Raw genomic sequence first — 12,295 nt, 5'->3', positions numbered from 1 at the left:
TCTACTCCCATGAAGCAAGCTTGTGGCTGCCACTGTGAAGTATTTCTTTGAGAAATAGGTAGTACAACCTGTGGACATAATTTCTTGAAGATATTACAAGAGGTAAGGGTGTGTGTAAGACCTCGAATCCCGGGAATCCTACAGTTGGTAATCACGTCCACAAATTCACAAAAATTTAAAACCAAACGATTCATTTTATTCAAAACAAGTTCAGAGTAAATAACAAAGGAAAAAGTGTAAGTATTTAAAAATCCCAAATACGGGTACAAGTGTCCAAAAATCAAATATAAATAAAATATCTCTTTTATTTGAAATCCTCGACTAGAAATGCCTTCAACCTCCCGAGTAGCATCCAGCACGTCCAAGCGGTAGCATCCACTTCTTAACCTGAAAGTCAATCTAACATACATACAAAGTCAGCTTGAGCTGAGTGAGTTCAAGTTTTCATAAACGACATTCATTAAAAATTTAAATTCCATGAGTATGGAATGTAGGGGAAAATCATGAGTCCATAAAATCATAAATAGCTTTTCTTAACCAAATCATAAGTAAATAAAACATTAAACATCTTTTCACGTAGCACGGGCCTCCTCACCCCCGGGTCTTCCCCGAGTAATATATTTGACCTAGTCACGGTTTAACAAAACCGTTAAAATCATGCAACACGAGCCTCCTCACCCCGGGTCATCCCCAAGTAATATATTTGACTCGGTCATAGTTTAATAAAACAAAATCATGCAACACGAGCCTCCTCACCCTGGGTCATCCCCAAGTAATATATTTGACTCGGTCGTGGTTTAACATACCAAACACGTGATACGAGCCTCCTCACCCTGGGTCTTCCCCAAGTAATATATTTGACCCGACCACGGTTTATAGAACGGAGGGCCTCCTCACCCCGGGTCTTCCCAAGTAATATATTTGACCCGCCGGGTCATAAACATGCAACACGGGCCTCCTCACCCCGGGTCCTCCCCGAGTAATATATTTGACCCGGTCACAGTTTACCATCACATACACATTCACATACACATATACAAACATCTAATTCAAACATCCAACCAACAATATCACCACATACAATCCATAAATAATGGATAATCTAGGCATTCAATACTAAGCCTAATAGCAACCTCGAGGGTTAGAGCCCAAGTAAAATGTATAACCTTAAGGGATATATGACCTTAAACGAGTCTAAAATAGCCTAAGGCATAAAATATAATTTACACATGTCTTCATAAAGGCACAACCACAAACAAGATCATACAATGCCAAACCAATAGTTTAAACGAATTAAAATCGGTTAAAATCATAATAAGGTGTGTATGCTAGACCAAAACGTAAAAAGATTAAAAAGGGCATCATGAACTCACCTGAAACGAGCCAATCAAATAACAATAGGTATGAGAACTTCAAAGCCAATCCACAGTTTACAAGCCTGTCGGATTACACACAAAGATTACTAACTAAACGTATCGACTCGCTTATCCTAAGAGACGTTCTGACATGATTTGATTGACCTAAAGCCTTGACATTACCAAATCCAGTTACATCAGCCCCCGAGGCCATGTATTTACCAAAACCACCCTTAGTTAATTCCGGGGACAAAGAATTCCCAATTTACCCCCGAAAGTTGTTGACTTTATTGAATACGCGCGTTAACGGGTTGTTTATGCACTTAGATACTGAATCGGCCCCGTGTGGACCAAATTTAGTAAAATCACAGCCAACAAGTCCACACGACGCTACACGAGTTGGATGGGTCGTTAATTCGCAAGCACGGTGCACAAATTACCAATAAACGCGAATTTGCGCCGTACCGACCCGTCCAAGTAACCGACAACCAATTCACCCCAAATACTCAAAAATTCAGTTTTTCACAGCCAACATATTATGCCGAGTCTACAACATTTGAATTGGTTGTCAATTCCCTCAAACAACGCGTTAATCACAACAACTCACAAACTAGTAACCCGAATCCTAGTTTTCAAACTACTAACAATTGGCCGACCTAACCAATTCCAATGACCATGCAATTTTAGTATGTTGTAAGTGACATACCCAGGAAGTTTGTGGTGCAAAAACCTTAGCCGAAACAGCCCCGAAAGGACCTCAATTGGTCAGCCACCGGTTAAGTCCTAAACCGAAAGAATTGATCAATGTCGAGAATAAGGAGCAGATTTTAGCATGCAAAAGTGTATTTTCTTACATAGGAAAATCATAGGAATAAATTATGAAATTTTTACCAGAGTCGTATAAATGTCTTGGGTATCTAAAAATATTTTTATTATATTTTTCCAATACACAAAAAAATCATAAAAATTCCTCCAACACAGAAAGGTATGTGCAGCTATTTCAGTGCGCAATAAAATGGTTTTATTTTTATAAAAATCATTACCCAGCCAAATTAAACTATTCCAATTGGCTTTGGTTCCTAACTTAAAATATTAACTTTCAGAAGTGGAACCAACCAATTTTGACTTGTTGAAAAAGAGTTATGATGTCGGGAAGACAGACCAGAATCCGTCATCCCGTATCAGCTTTGACACTCGATCTTATAAAATTATAAAAAGTATTCAAATCTCGTACAAAAATTATGTACTATACCTTTCTGGAAACTAGACTCAAAGTAGAACATAATTGAAAGGAGAATAGATCAATAACAATGGATTATCATCAAGTTACAGGCCCTACAATAAACGAGTATGAATCAGTCAGAAATTGTTATAATCAAAACTCAATCCTAACGACCAATAAGCGTGTTAATATGATCAATTAAGGTGAAAAAGAGTTGTAGACATATAATACCGACCTAGAATTGAACTTTGGATGGCCGGAGATGGGCTGGTCTTGCACGAAAATAAAGAAGAGAGGGGGGGGGGGGGCGCCGATCGGTGATGGGTTAGGGGTTTAGGGTTTTATTTTATTTTTTGTATAATAATATAATAATAATACATCCTAGCCCCTCCACTTTACTAAAGATCGAATTTGTAAAAAAAGTTAAGTGAGAAACGTTTACGAGGGTTGCAAGGAGCTCCCGGGAGAATGCCGGGTCAAGCCCGAAAGTTGTACATAAAACTAGAAGATTAAACCTTTTGTCGGAAATTAACGAGCGTTACAGTGTGGCCTTTTGTGCCACAACATTAGCATTTGCCTAGAAATGGACGAGGTGAAGCAACAGAGTTAGAAGTCGGTAGAAATCCGCCGAGTTATTGTTGTTTTGGGAGTACCATTGTTTTAAATGGTTTCGTTTGGTGGAAGAGGTTTGGGTGTGGGCAGCAAATACAGCAGCAGGCTGATGTAGATTAGTAGCAGGAGTAGTGGTGTCGGATAGAGATAATTCTTCATTTATCATTTTTTCATGAAGCCTTATGAAAGGATATGGGCGTGTCACGAGCATGAACGCCGTTAATGATAGACTTATAGGCAGTTTGATCTAGCCCATCAAGGATAACATCGGTAACGTCCTTGGTGTCCATCGATTTACCGAGAATAGCAAGTTCATCATCGATGACTTTAATGGTTTGCATATACACAGTAACAGACTGATCCGGTCTTTTAGTACACTATTTTAATCGGTATTGGAGTTGTTTTATGTGACCACGAGATGGGGAAGCATAGGTTTTGGAGAGGATTTGCCAAGCTTCGAGGGATGAAGAAGCATTAGTGAGAAGAGAAACATTCGGCGGGCAAAGAGTACCGACAAGTGCCCCGAAGAGTAACTAATCTTGACAAAACCAGTCCTAATAATCGGCGTGTGGAGTTGAGTCGCCGACTGAGGTAATGGGGTTGGTGGGAGCAGGATGAGATCCATCAATAAACTTACAAAGATCTAAGCCATGGAGAAGGGCTTCAATATGAGTTTTCCAACCAAGGTAATTGGTGGAAGTTAGTTTTAGGGTGGAAGGGAAGTTAACAAGTGTGAGGGATGGTGTAGAGAGAGGCATGATCAAGATAGAGGAGGAGATGGGGCTTGATTGACTGCTGTTGGTAGACATTGCAGGCATAGATAGGTGAATTGGTGAGCTGCGGCTGAAGGAATTTTAGGGTTTAGATGGGACCCTGGATGATACCATATAAGAGATTGTATTAACTGTGTATTTCATTGATAAAGTTCCAGAATATATACAAAGAGATTTCCTAAATACAAGTCTATAAACAAGGTAATGATTGACATGAATATTGACAGCCATATACTATCTATTATTACAATTCAACTTTGAATGTTTGAGCGGGAATGAGTTAATTGTCTAATACATAATTCTGTCAGCACATTTGCAACAAAATTCGGTGTCAACGCTTGATATGGAAAAAGTAGATTGGCATTTTGACAACCCGGCGGTAAATTATCGCCTAGATAAACACAAGATCGTCAACTTCTACACACACAAACATAAAGTAAAAAATCAATTTCATGCGCCGCATCAATGTCTTCTTCTCAACCATGGTGACAATCAATAATGAATCAGAATTAATATAGACTTTTTGACAAATTAAAATTAACATTTAAGTGAAGTAGACCTGAAATTGTCTTGCCCTCTTCAGCAGAATTATTCATTTCAACATCTCCATCTTCAATTCACAGACACTTAGTAGATTGAGAACTTCCAAACACATCTTCATTTGTTGGAAAGTAAGGTACAATTGCTATATATCTTTTTGGTGTAGGTTCTACTTGTACTTCTGACATATAAAGATATAGTTTACCAAGGGAACACACTTTGTTCCAAATTAAACACAATCACAATAATATGCTTCATAATAATCATAAAAATATCTCTTTTCCATTTTATGAAAATCATTGTAAGACATTTGATTATTTGCTTGGTTGTTCTTCTTTATGTAATGGTTGTTTGACATAGAAAACTATTTAGATTATTTTGGAGATTTCTTGGGAATCTTTTTTTTTTCATACCCTAGACCTTGTTTAGATGTGAAAAATTTTTCACAGCACATGGTTTTTTAATGGTCTTGGGTAAAGTTTAAGGTTTCGAGTTTTCATCAACTTTGACTTTCTCAACATCAACATGTTAGCCTTTACAAAATTAGAACTAAGATCAATAAGCCATCATATTAGAATTTCAAATCAACATATTATACCTTGCATCATTATCAATATAGTAAGTAGAGTAGAAAGTACCTCATTTTTTCCTATTGCCATTGCATATGTCTCGTTGTTGACTTTGGGTTCCTCATCATCACTTTCACTCCATCACTTTCACTTTCACTTCATGTACTTTAAGATTCTCAATTATAAGCTGATATAACACAAAGTGTACATCTTATTTTATTAAATTATCCTCATACTTATGCCGAACTCCATGCAAGTTCATTGTTTTTGGTACTTATTTGAGTTATTTGTGAATTTGCAGGTCCGGGCGACCGTCCGACAAAGATAACATGAAAAGAGGGCGTTTCGTGGACATAAACCAGCCAGTGCCAGCCAGTGTAAGCCAGTGCAAGGCCGTTCTTCCCAGGAATTCCACCAGTACTAGGCCGTGCAAGCCCGTGCCAGAACAGAGAAATCTGACTTTTTGGTCAGATTAAAGCAAGGGGTTGACTTTTCACATTGAGGCACGACCGAGCAAGCCCGTGCCAGACGTCTAAACAGTATATATACACATCCATTATCCTCATTTTGGGTGTGGAGTCTTGGGGATTTTCTCTCAACCAAGTGTAGCATTTTTAGGGGATTCTTGGAGGCTTCCACCAACATAAGATTCATCATTCCATCCTTCAATCCTTTCTTGATTTTGGTTTGCATTTCTATGCTAAAGAGCATGTTTTGTAAGCTTATTTCTAGATTGATTGTAGTTGTATTAAGCCTTATGGGCTAAAAACATTTACTATCTAGACATTGTTGAAGCTTTTACTATTGTGATTTTTATCTATGTATGGTTATGGTAATTTGGTTTTCTTTCAAGGAAATGTTGAAGTTATGAGTTGATATTGATGGTGTTCATGCTTGTTAGAATTGCATACCTTGTTAGTCTTACAAATGTTTAGGCATTCATGTTGGAAAACTATGTTCTATATGTTTGTTTGTAAACTTTGATTGTTCATGTTTTCTTTGTTTACATTGCTAAGTTAGGAATGACAAGTAAAGATTAGTTTGGTTATAATATTATTGATGAGCATGAAAACCTACACTTGATATTGGAAAATTGATGAGTGTTGTTATGATTCTTGACTTGGTGATGACTTGCTAGTTAAAGTTTCATAAGTTGATGTTTAATTCATGATTTTAGCTAATTTAGTGTAATCTTAGGTGGTTAGAATGTTGTTCATGCCAGCTTTCCTTTGATTATAAGACTTTGTTGTTTTGACAAACAAGTTAGTCTATGTTTAATTCTTGATTGAAACCCATTATGATGATTATTTATTAGTATTAGGTTGCTTGATTGTAATCTAGTGTTTATGTTTAGATTCATGATGTTTACCGTATCATTGCTATTTTATCACATTGGTGGAGTGGATGCATGTCTAGTTAGTTTTGTTGGATTGATCGTTTCTTGTATTTTTACTTGCTTTGTTTTCATTGTATGCTAGTTTAATTAATTCAAAATTCAAATTAAGATTTCTTTGTTCGGTTGGTCATTCACAAAGATTTAGTACTAGAAAATTACCGTATCCATGGATTGACACTCGGTTCTTGCCGACACTTTATTACAAACGATAGGTACACTTGCCTTTCGTGTGCGGTTTAGTTGTAGGTGAAAATCTATTTTTAAAATCCGATTTGTGTGGAACTTTTATCCAAATTTATATATATATTCACACACGTCAAGTTTTTGGCGCCGTTACCGGGGGTACGGTGATTTTTTGAGAACGATTCGAGTCTTTGATTTAGCTTTGTTTATATTTTCGATCTACTTTATTTAACTTTATTTCATTTTTATTCATCTTATTTTTATTTATTTTTATTTCAGTTTTTAGTGTCTTTTACTTGTTTAGTTATTTTTTTTGGTAGCCACTTTGTTTATGTGTGTTATTTTTTATATTTTTTTGGTTTATTCATTATTTAGTTCATTTTTATTTCATGTATATGTGGTGCCTGTGATTCTTTTGTTTGAGTGTTACTTGCAGTAATTCCTATGAGCAGCACTACTATGTAGATTATTGTGAAGGATACCATTATGATAACGGGAATTATCACATGGAGGTTTGGTGCGAGATATGTGGAGAACCCCATCACACACATGATTGTTATTATTCAAGTGGGTGCCCCATATGTTTAAATGAAGAACCTTACCCTTATTCACAACCATTTGAGGGTCCCAACACACCACCTTCCCAACTCGAGCTTAGCCCGAGATTTCTAGAGTATTGGGAAAAAAGCATGAAATGTTGGGACGTGATGCTCGACAAGGGGATACAAGATGTTGGGATACCATACTCGTGAATCTGAGGAACAACTCCGTAGAATAGAGGCCCAAAGTATTGTGATCAATGAACTTTGTGCTAACTATCGACGGGAGAGTTTTCCTTGCTACACGAATCACAACATATATTGGGATGATGAGGATGAAATTAAAGCACCAAAACCCTTATCCATTGTTGTGTTGGAGCAAATTCAAGAACCGGGGACCATAATGGACAAAGTGCAATTCTCAAGCCCACAAAGTACCGCAAAAGTCCCACCTCCGGTTCATATTGTTCCATCGTGGGAAGACGAGTTTGGGGATGAGTTGTTAGGTATACCACTCATGGAAGTGAATGAAGAAGAGTTCGATCCGGTTGGTGATCTTAATGAATTGGAAGCCTTATTATTTGGAAAACCAACCGTTGAAGTCATGAAAGAGCCGCACCAAGAAGAAAAGTTACAAGTGAATTGGTTCACCAACAAACCAATGACTATGGTGACATCCGATTCACTTCCTTGCACCAAAGAATGTCCGCCCATGGATGAGCATGATGGTGGATTGCCACCCAAATCAAAAACACCACTAGAGATGGCATGGATAAAGCCAGGCCAACCAAAGTTCAAGGCGTGTCAATGGTCATATGAAAACATCAAAAGTTTAACAAAATGCCGAGATGATCGCGTTCTTCACTATATAAATTGTATCAGGTTTGGTCCGGGTAAATTTAAGTGTTGGTGGCATGACCCTTTTATTGATTTTTTCTAAAATACTTTTTATCTAAACGGGTCGTATAATAATTTTCAATATCATAGAGCCACCCGTTTATAAAAGAATTACATTTTCTGCCCCAAGGATAGTTAAATTGAGGGGTTGAGTCTAGCTATCGACTGTTGCAAATCTAGCACGTTTAGGACTTTCAAGTGTGTTCGGCTATGGTAGTATGTAGGGTTGCACCGTTTTCCCTCGTTGGTGCAACCCATTGGTGTGTTTCTTTTATTATTTTGTTTTGTTGCAAACTATATTTTGATGGTTTGGATTGTGTTGTTTTTGGGATTATGTTTGTTGGATGTTTTTATTAAATATGATGGGTTTATAATGTGTTTGTTAGTATGTCAGTGGCATGTTATGGTTTCTTTGGGTTTGGATGCTTTCACGCATTGTCGGAGTTTTGGAGGCACACATTTGGTAGATTTCTGGACACGATCAGGGGAGTTTTCTGTTCTCTCTCTTATGCATTTTACTTTTATAGTTTTCTTGTTGTACAACGAGGGCGTTGCACAATTCAAGTGTGGGAAGGGAATTTTATGAATTTTGTTTGTCCAAACTTAAATTTTTTTGCTAAACTCATAAGAAAAATTTTTGTAGCAAATAATAACCACCAAGCAATTTTAATTCAACTTTAATTGTTTTGTCAAAGCACAAATCTTTAAGACATTCAAGCCGAAAATCTTTAAAAAGACATACCTTTAAGCATGACAAACAGATTCACATTCTTACCTGGCAAAAGTTACCCATTTCGCCCGTTTCCGTGAGTTGGCCTCATCGTTATTTATCTCATGTTTTTGCGGGCAATTGAGTGAGCCGGGTGATTATTGTAAGGTAGAACTTGTTTTTGGGATTGCATTTCAAAACCGTATACATATACATGGCATAAACCATTGAGGACTTTAGGATAAACCCCATGTCTAGCCATTTTTCACTTATATTTTCCTTACCCACATTATCCGCTTAGTAGCCCATGTTTAGCCTTTTCCCGTGTTTTTATATTTCGCCCTATTTTTATCGCCACTTAGCCATATAGCCTTTTATTTTTCACCCATTTTTGGTTAGGAATTCGGTTCGGCTAAGTTAGTTTATTTTTATATTTCATTTGTGTTGTATTTTATTCGCTTGGGAACTTTAGAAGCACAATGCTATCTCCCAAAGTGAAAAGTTTGTATGTAAAGTTTATAAGTCTTGCAAAAAAAAAAAAAAAATTCCTTATAAGAAAAAAAAAGGAGAAAAAAAATAAGAAGTTAGTTCATCATTTATTAGGTGAAACGTGATTTCAAAGAGCAATTTTAGTTTGATTAGCTCTCGGCTCGTTTAAACCATTTGGTTTAGTTAGTTAGATTTTGTTTTATAGCTAGCTTCATTCCGAATTTTCTAGCCGTTTAGCCACTTTTCCCAAAAATTCCTCACCCTAACCCTAAGCCAAATAACAACCCTCAAGTACTCGTATTTTATGCCATGTATGTGTCGGTTTGATTTGACCCTTAAACAAGCCTATGCCTTGCTTAGTCATCGTCTTGGCATCGAGTATTCTCATCATGAAAAGTCTTAATTGAAGGAACACAAGATGACAAATATTTTAAAACTTTAAAATGAGGATGTCCTAAGCGGTGATGCAAAAGGAAATCTTTATTGAATTGCAATGAGAAGACATGAGGTGGCTTGGTGGGACGGAGTTTATAGATGCCATGGCTACTTCTTCCGTGAAGGAGAGAAATGTGGTTTGGCAGTCCTTGATAACAAAATTCATAGAAAAGAATTGAATTAGTATATTGTTATCAATACATAATCGAGAAATGGAAATAATGTTACGGGATAGGGTAGGAATGCAAAGAACATTATTTAGAACAAAAGAAGTATTAGAAAAATGAAGAGTAACCAAACCAACATGAGTAATAGTAAGAGACGAACCATATCCGATGACTAATTCCTCGGCACCGTTATATGGGGTGTGAATGGATAAAGCAATGAAGTCATTGGTAATATGATGGGATGCTCCGCTATCAAATAACCAAGGAGGGTTTGATGTGTTGTTATCTACTCCCATGAAGCAAGCTTGTGGCTACCACTGTGAAGTATTTCTTTGAGAAATAGGTAGTACAACCTGTGGACATAATTTCTTGAAGATATTACAAGAGGTAAGGGTGTGGCCTTTTGTGCCACAACATTAGCATTCGCTTAGAAATGGACGAGGTGAAGCAACAGAGTTAGGAGTCGGTAGAAGTCCGCCGAGTTATTGTTGTTTCGGGAGTACCATTGTTTTAAATGGTTTCGTTTGGTGGAAGAGGTTCGGGTGTGGGTAGCAAATACAGCAGCAAGCTGATGTAGATTAGTAGCAGGAGTAGTGGTGTCGGATAGAGATAATTCTTCATTTATCATTTTTTCATGAAGCCTCATGAAAGGATATGGGTGTGTCACGAGCATGAACGCCGTTAATGACAGACTTATAGGCAGTTTGATCTAGCCCGTCAAGGATAACATCGGTAACGTCCTTGGTGTCCATCGGTTTACCGAGAATAGCAAGTTCATCATCGATGACTTTAATGGTTTGCATATACACAGTAACAGACTGATCCGGTCTTTTAGTACACTGTTTTAATCGGTATTGGAGTTGTTTTATGTGACCATGAGATGGGGAAGCATAGGTTGTAACACCCCGACCGATGGCGGATTATACATCGGGGCGCCACGTATTGTTTCATTACTCGCGACACTATTTGGGTGTCAATATTTAATAAATACATTTCCTTGCGCACGCGCAGAACATGACATAAAGTAACATAAATCATATCATAACTTAAAATATTCAATTAACATAAACTTGTCTTGTTACATTTTAAACTAGGTCCAAAAGAAAAGAAAACATCCTATGTGTCCTCAAGCTTCCAGAAACAGCTACAGCAAACCTAAACATGTGTTAAAATAAAACGTCAACACTTGCGTGTCGGTGGGAAATCAAGTTTAATAGATATAAATAGATAACAATATCTGCGCGCATCATGTGTATAACTGGTGTTCAACAAGGGTGTAATCAGATTGGGATCAAGCCTTAGATCATAGCTCATAGTTCAATCCGTGCTCCCAATTGAGCACAAAAACAAGAAAACTGTGCAAGTGTAAACAAAAGAGAAATCATAAACGATAGTTCTCCCGTGTTCATCTAATGGATCCATGAAAACTGCGGAATAGGCCGACAAGACGGTTGATGATCCACACATACAAATAAACAGCCAAGTCTACGTCCATAACACATGGGGTTTTGCGCGACAAAAGTTTATAAACAAGTTTAAGACTCAAGTTTGTACGAACACATGAACATCCCAAAACATTAAAAATAAAAAGGGATTAGGTACGAGATTACTCACATGTAAACGGTGCGTTGAAAGGTAATGCAAGAACCAACTTTTAAACAAGCAAAGTTAACCTATAGATAAGAGGTTATTGGTTTAATGATTGGTTTTTATGTCTTGAATATATGTAAGTTACTTAAACAAAATATATATATTTACCGAGATCTGGGCAGAACAGAAGAGAAGACGGAGGCAAAGAGAGTGGAGGCAGCTGAGGAATTAGGGCAGAGAGCAAAGGGAGAGAGGTTTGGGGAGAGTTTAAGAAAATAGCTATATTTATAGGCAAACCCTAGGGAACACAATCCCTAGAAAAGAGGAAAAGATCTTATCAAATCAAGCAAAAGATATTAAAAAGCATAAGAATCCAAAAGCAAAAGATATCCAAGATACGCCGGCAGCTGCAGGGGAACAGGAAAAAGGGCTGACAGGTTACAGAATAAAGCATGGGAGGAGTCAGAGAAAACACTGTTCAAGGCATGCAAAAGAAGATTTCAAAAGATTTCGTCAGTCACTTTTTCTGTCAACCAATAGGATTGGTGCGCATGCTGCGCCGAAAGTGGCTTTTCGGACAGATGTAAAGAGCTCAAACAAAAGCATGCAGGCTGACCTAAACTGAAGAAAAGGCTTTAGGTTTAGCGCGAGAAGATACGAGCGCACGCGCGAGGGCGAAGGCAGACAGAACAAACCTTAGCGTGTCGCGGGAAGAACTTAAATCCTTAGCGCGTCGCGGGAAGAACTACAAATCCTTAGCGCGTCGCGGGAAGAACTACCATTCTTAGCGCGCTGCGGGAAGAACAGTTCGCCTCGCGT

The sequence above is a fragment of the Bidens hawaiensis genome, unplaced genomic scaffold, assembly GCF_021521415.1.
Source record: "Bidens hawaiensis isolate Kalapana, Puna unplaced genomic scaffold, B.hawaiensis_p1.1 tig00025962_1, whole genome shotgun sequence".
Classification (NCBI taxonomy): domain Eukaryota; kingdom Viridiplantae; phylum Streptophyta; class Magnoliopsida; order Asterales; family Asteraceae; genus Bidens; species Bidens hawaiensis.
This window is presented reverse-complemented; position numbering follows the sequence as displayed.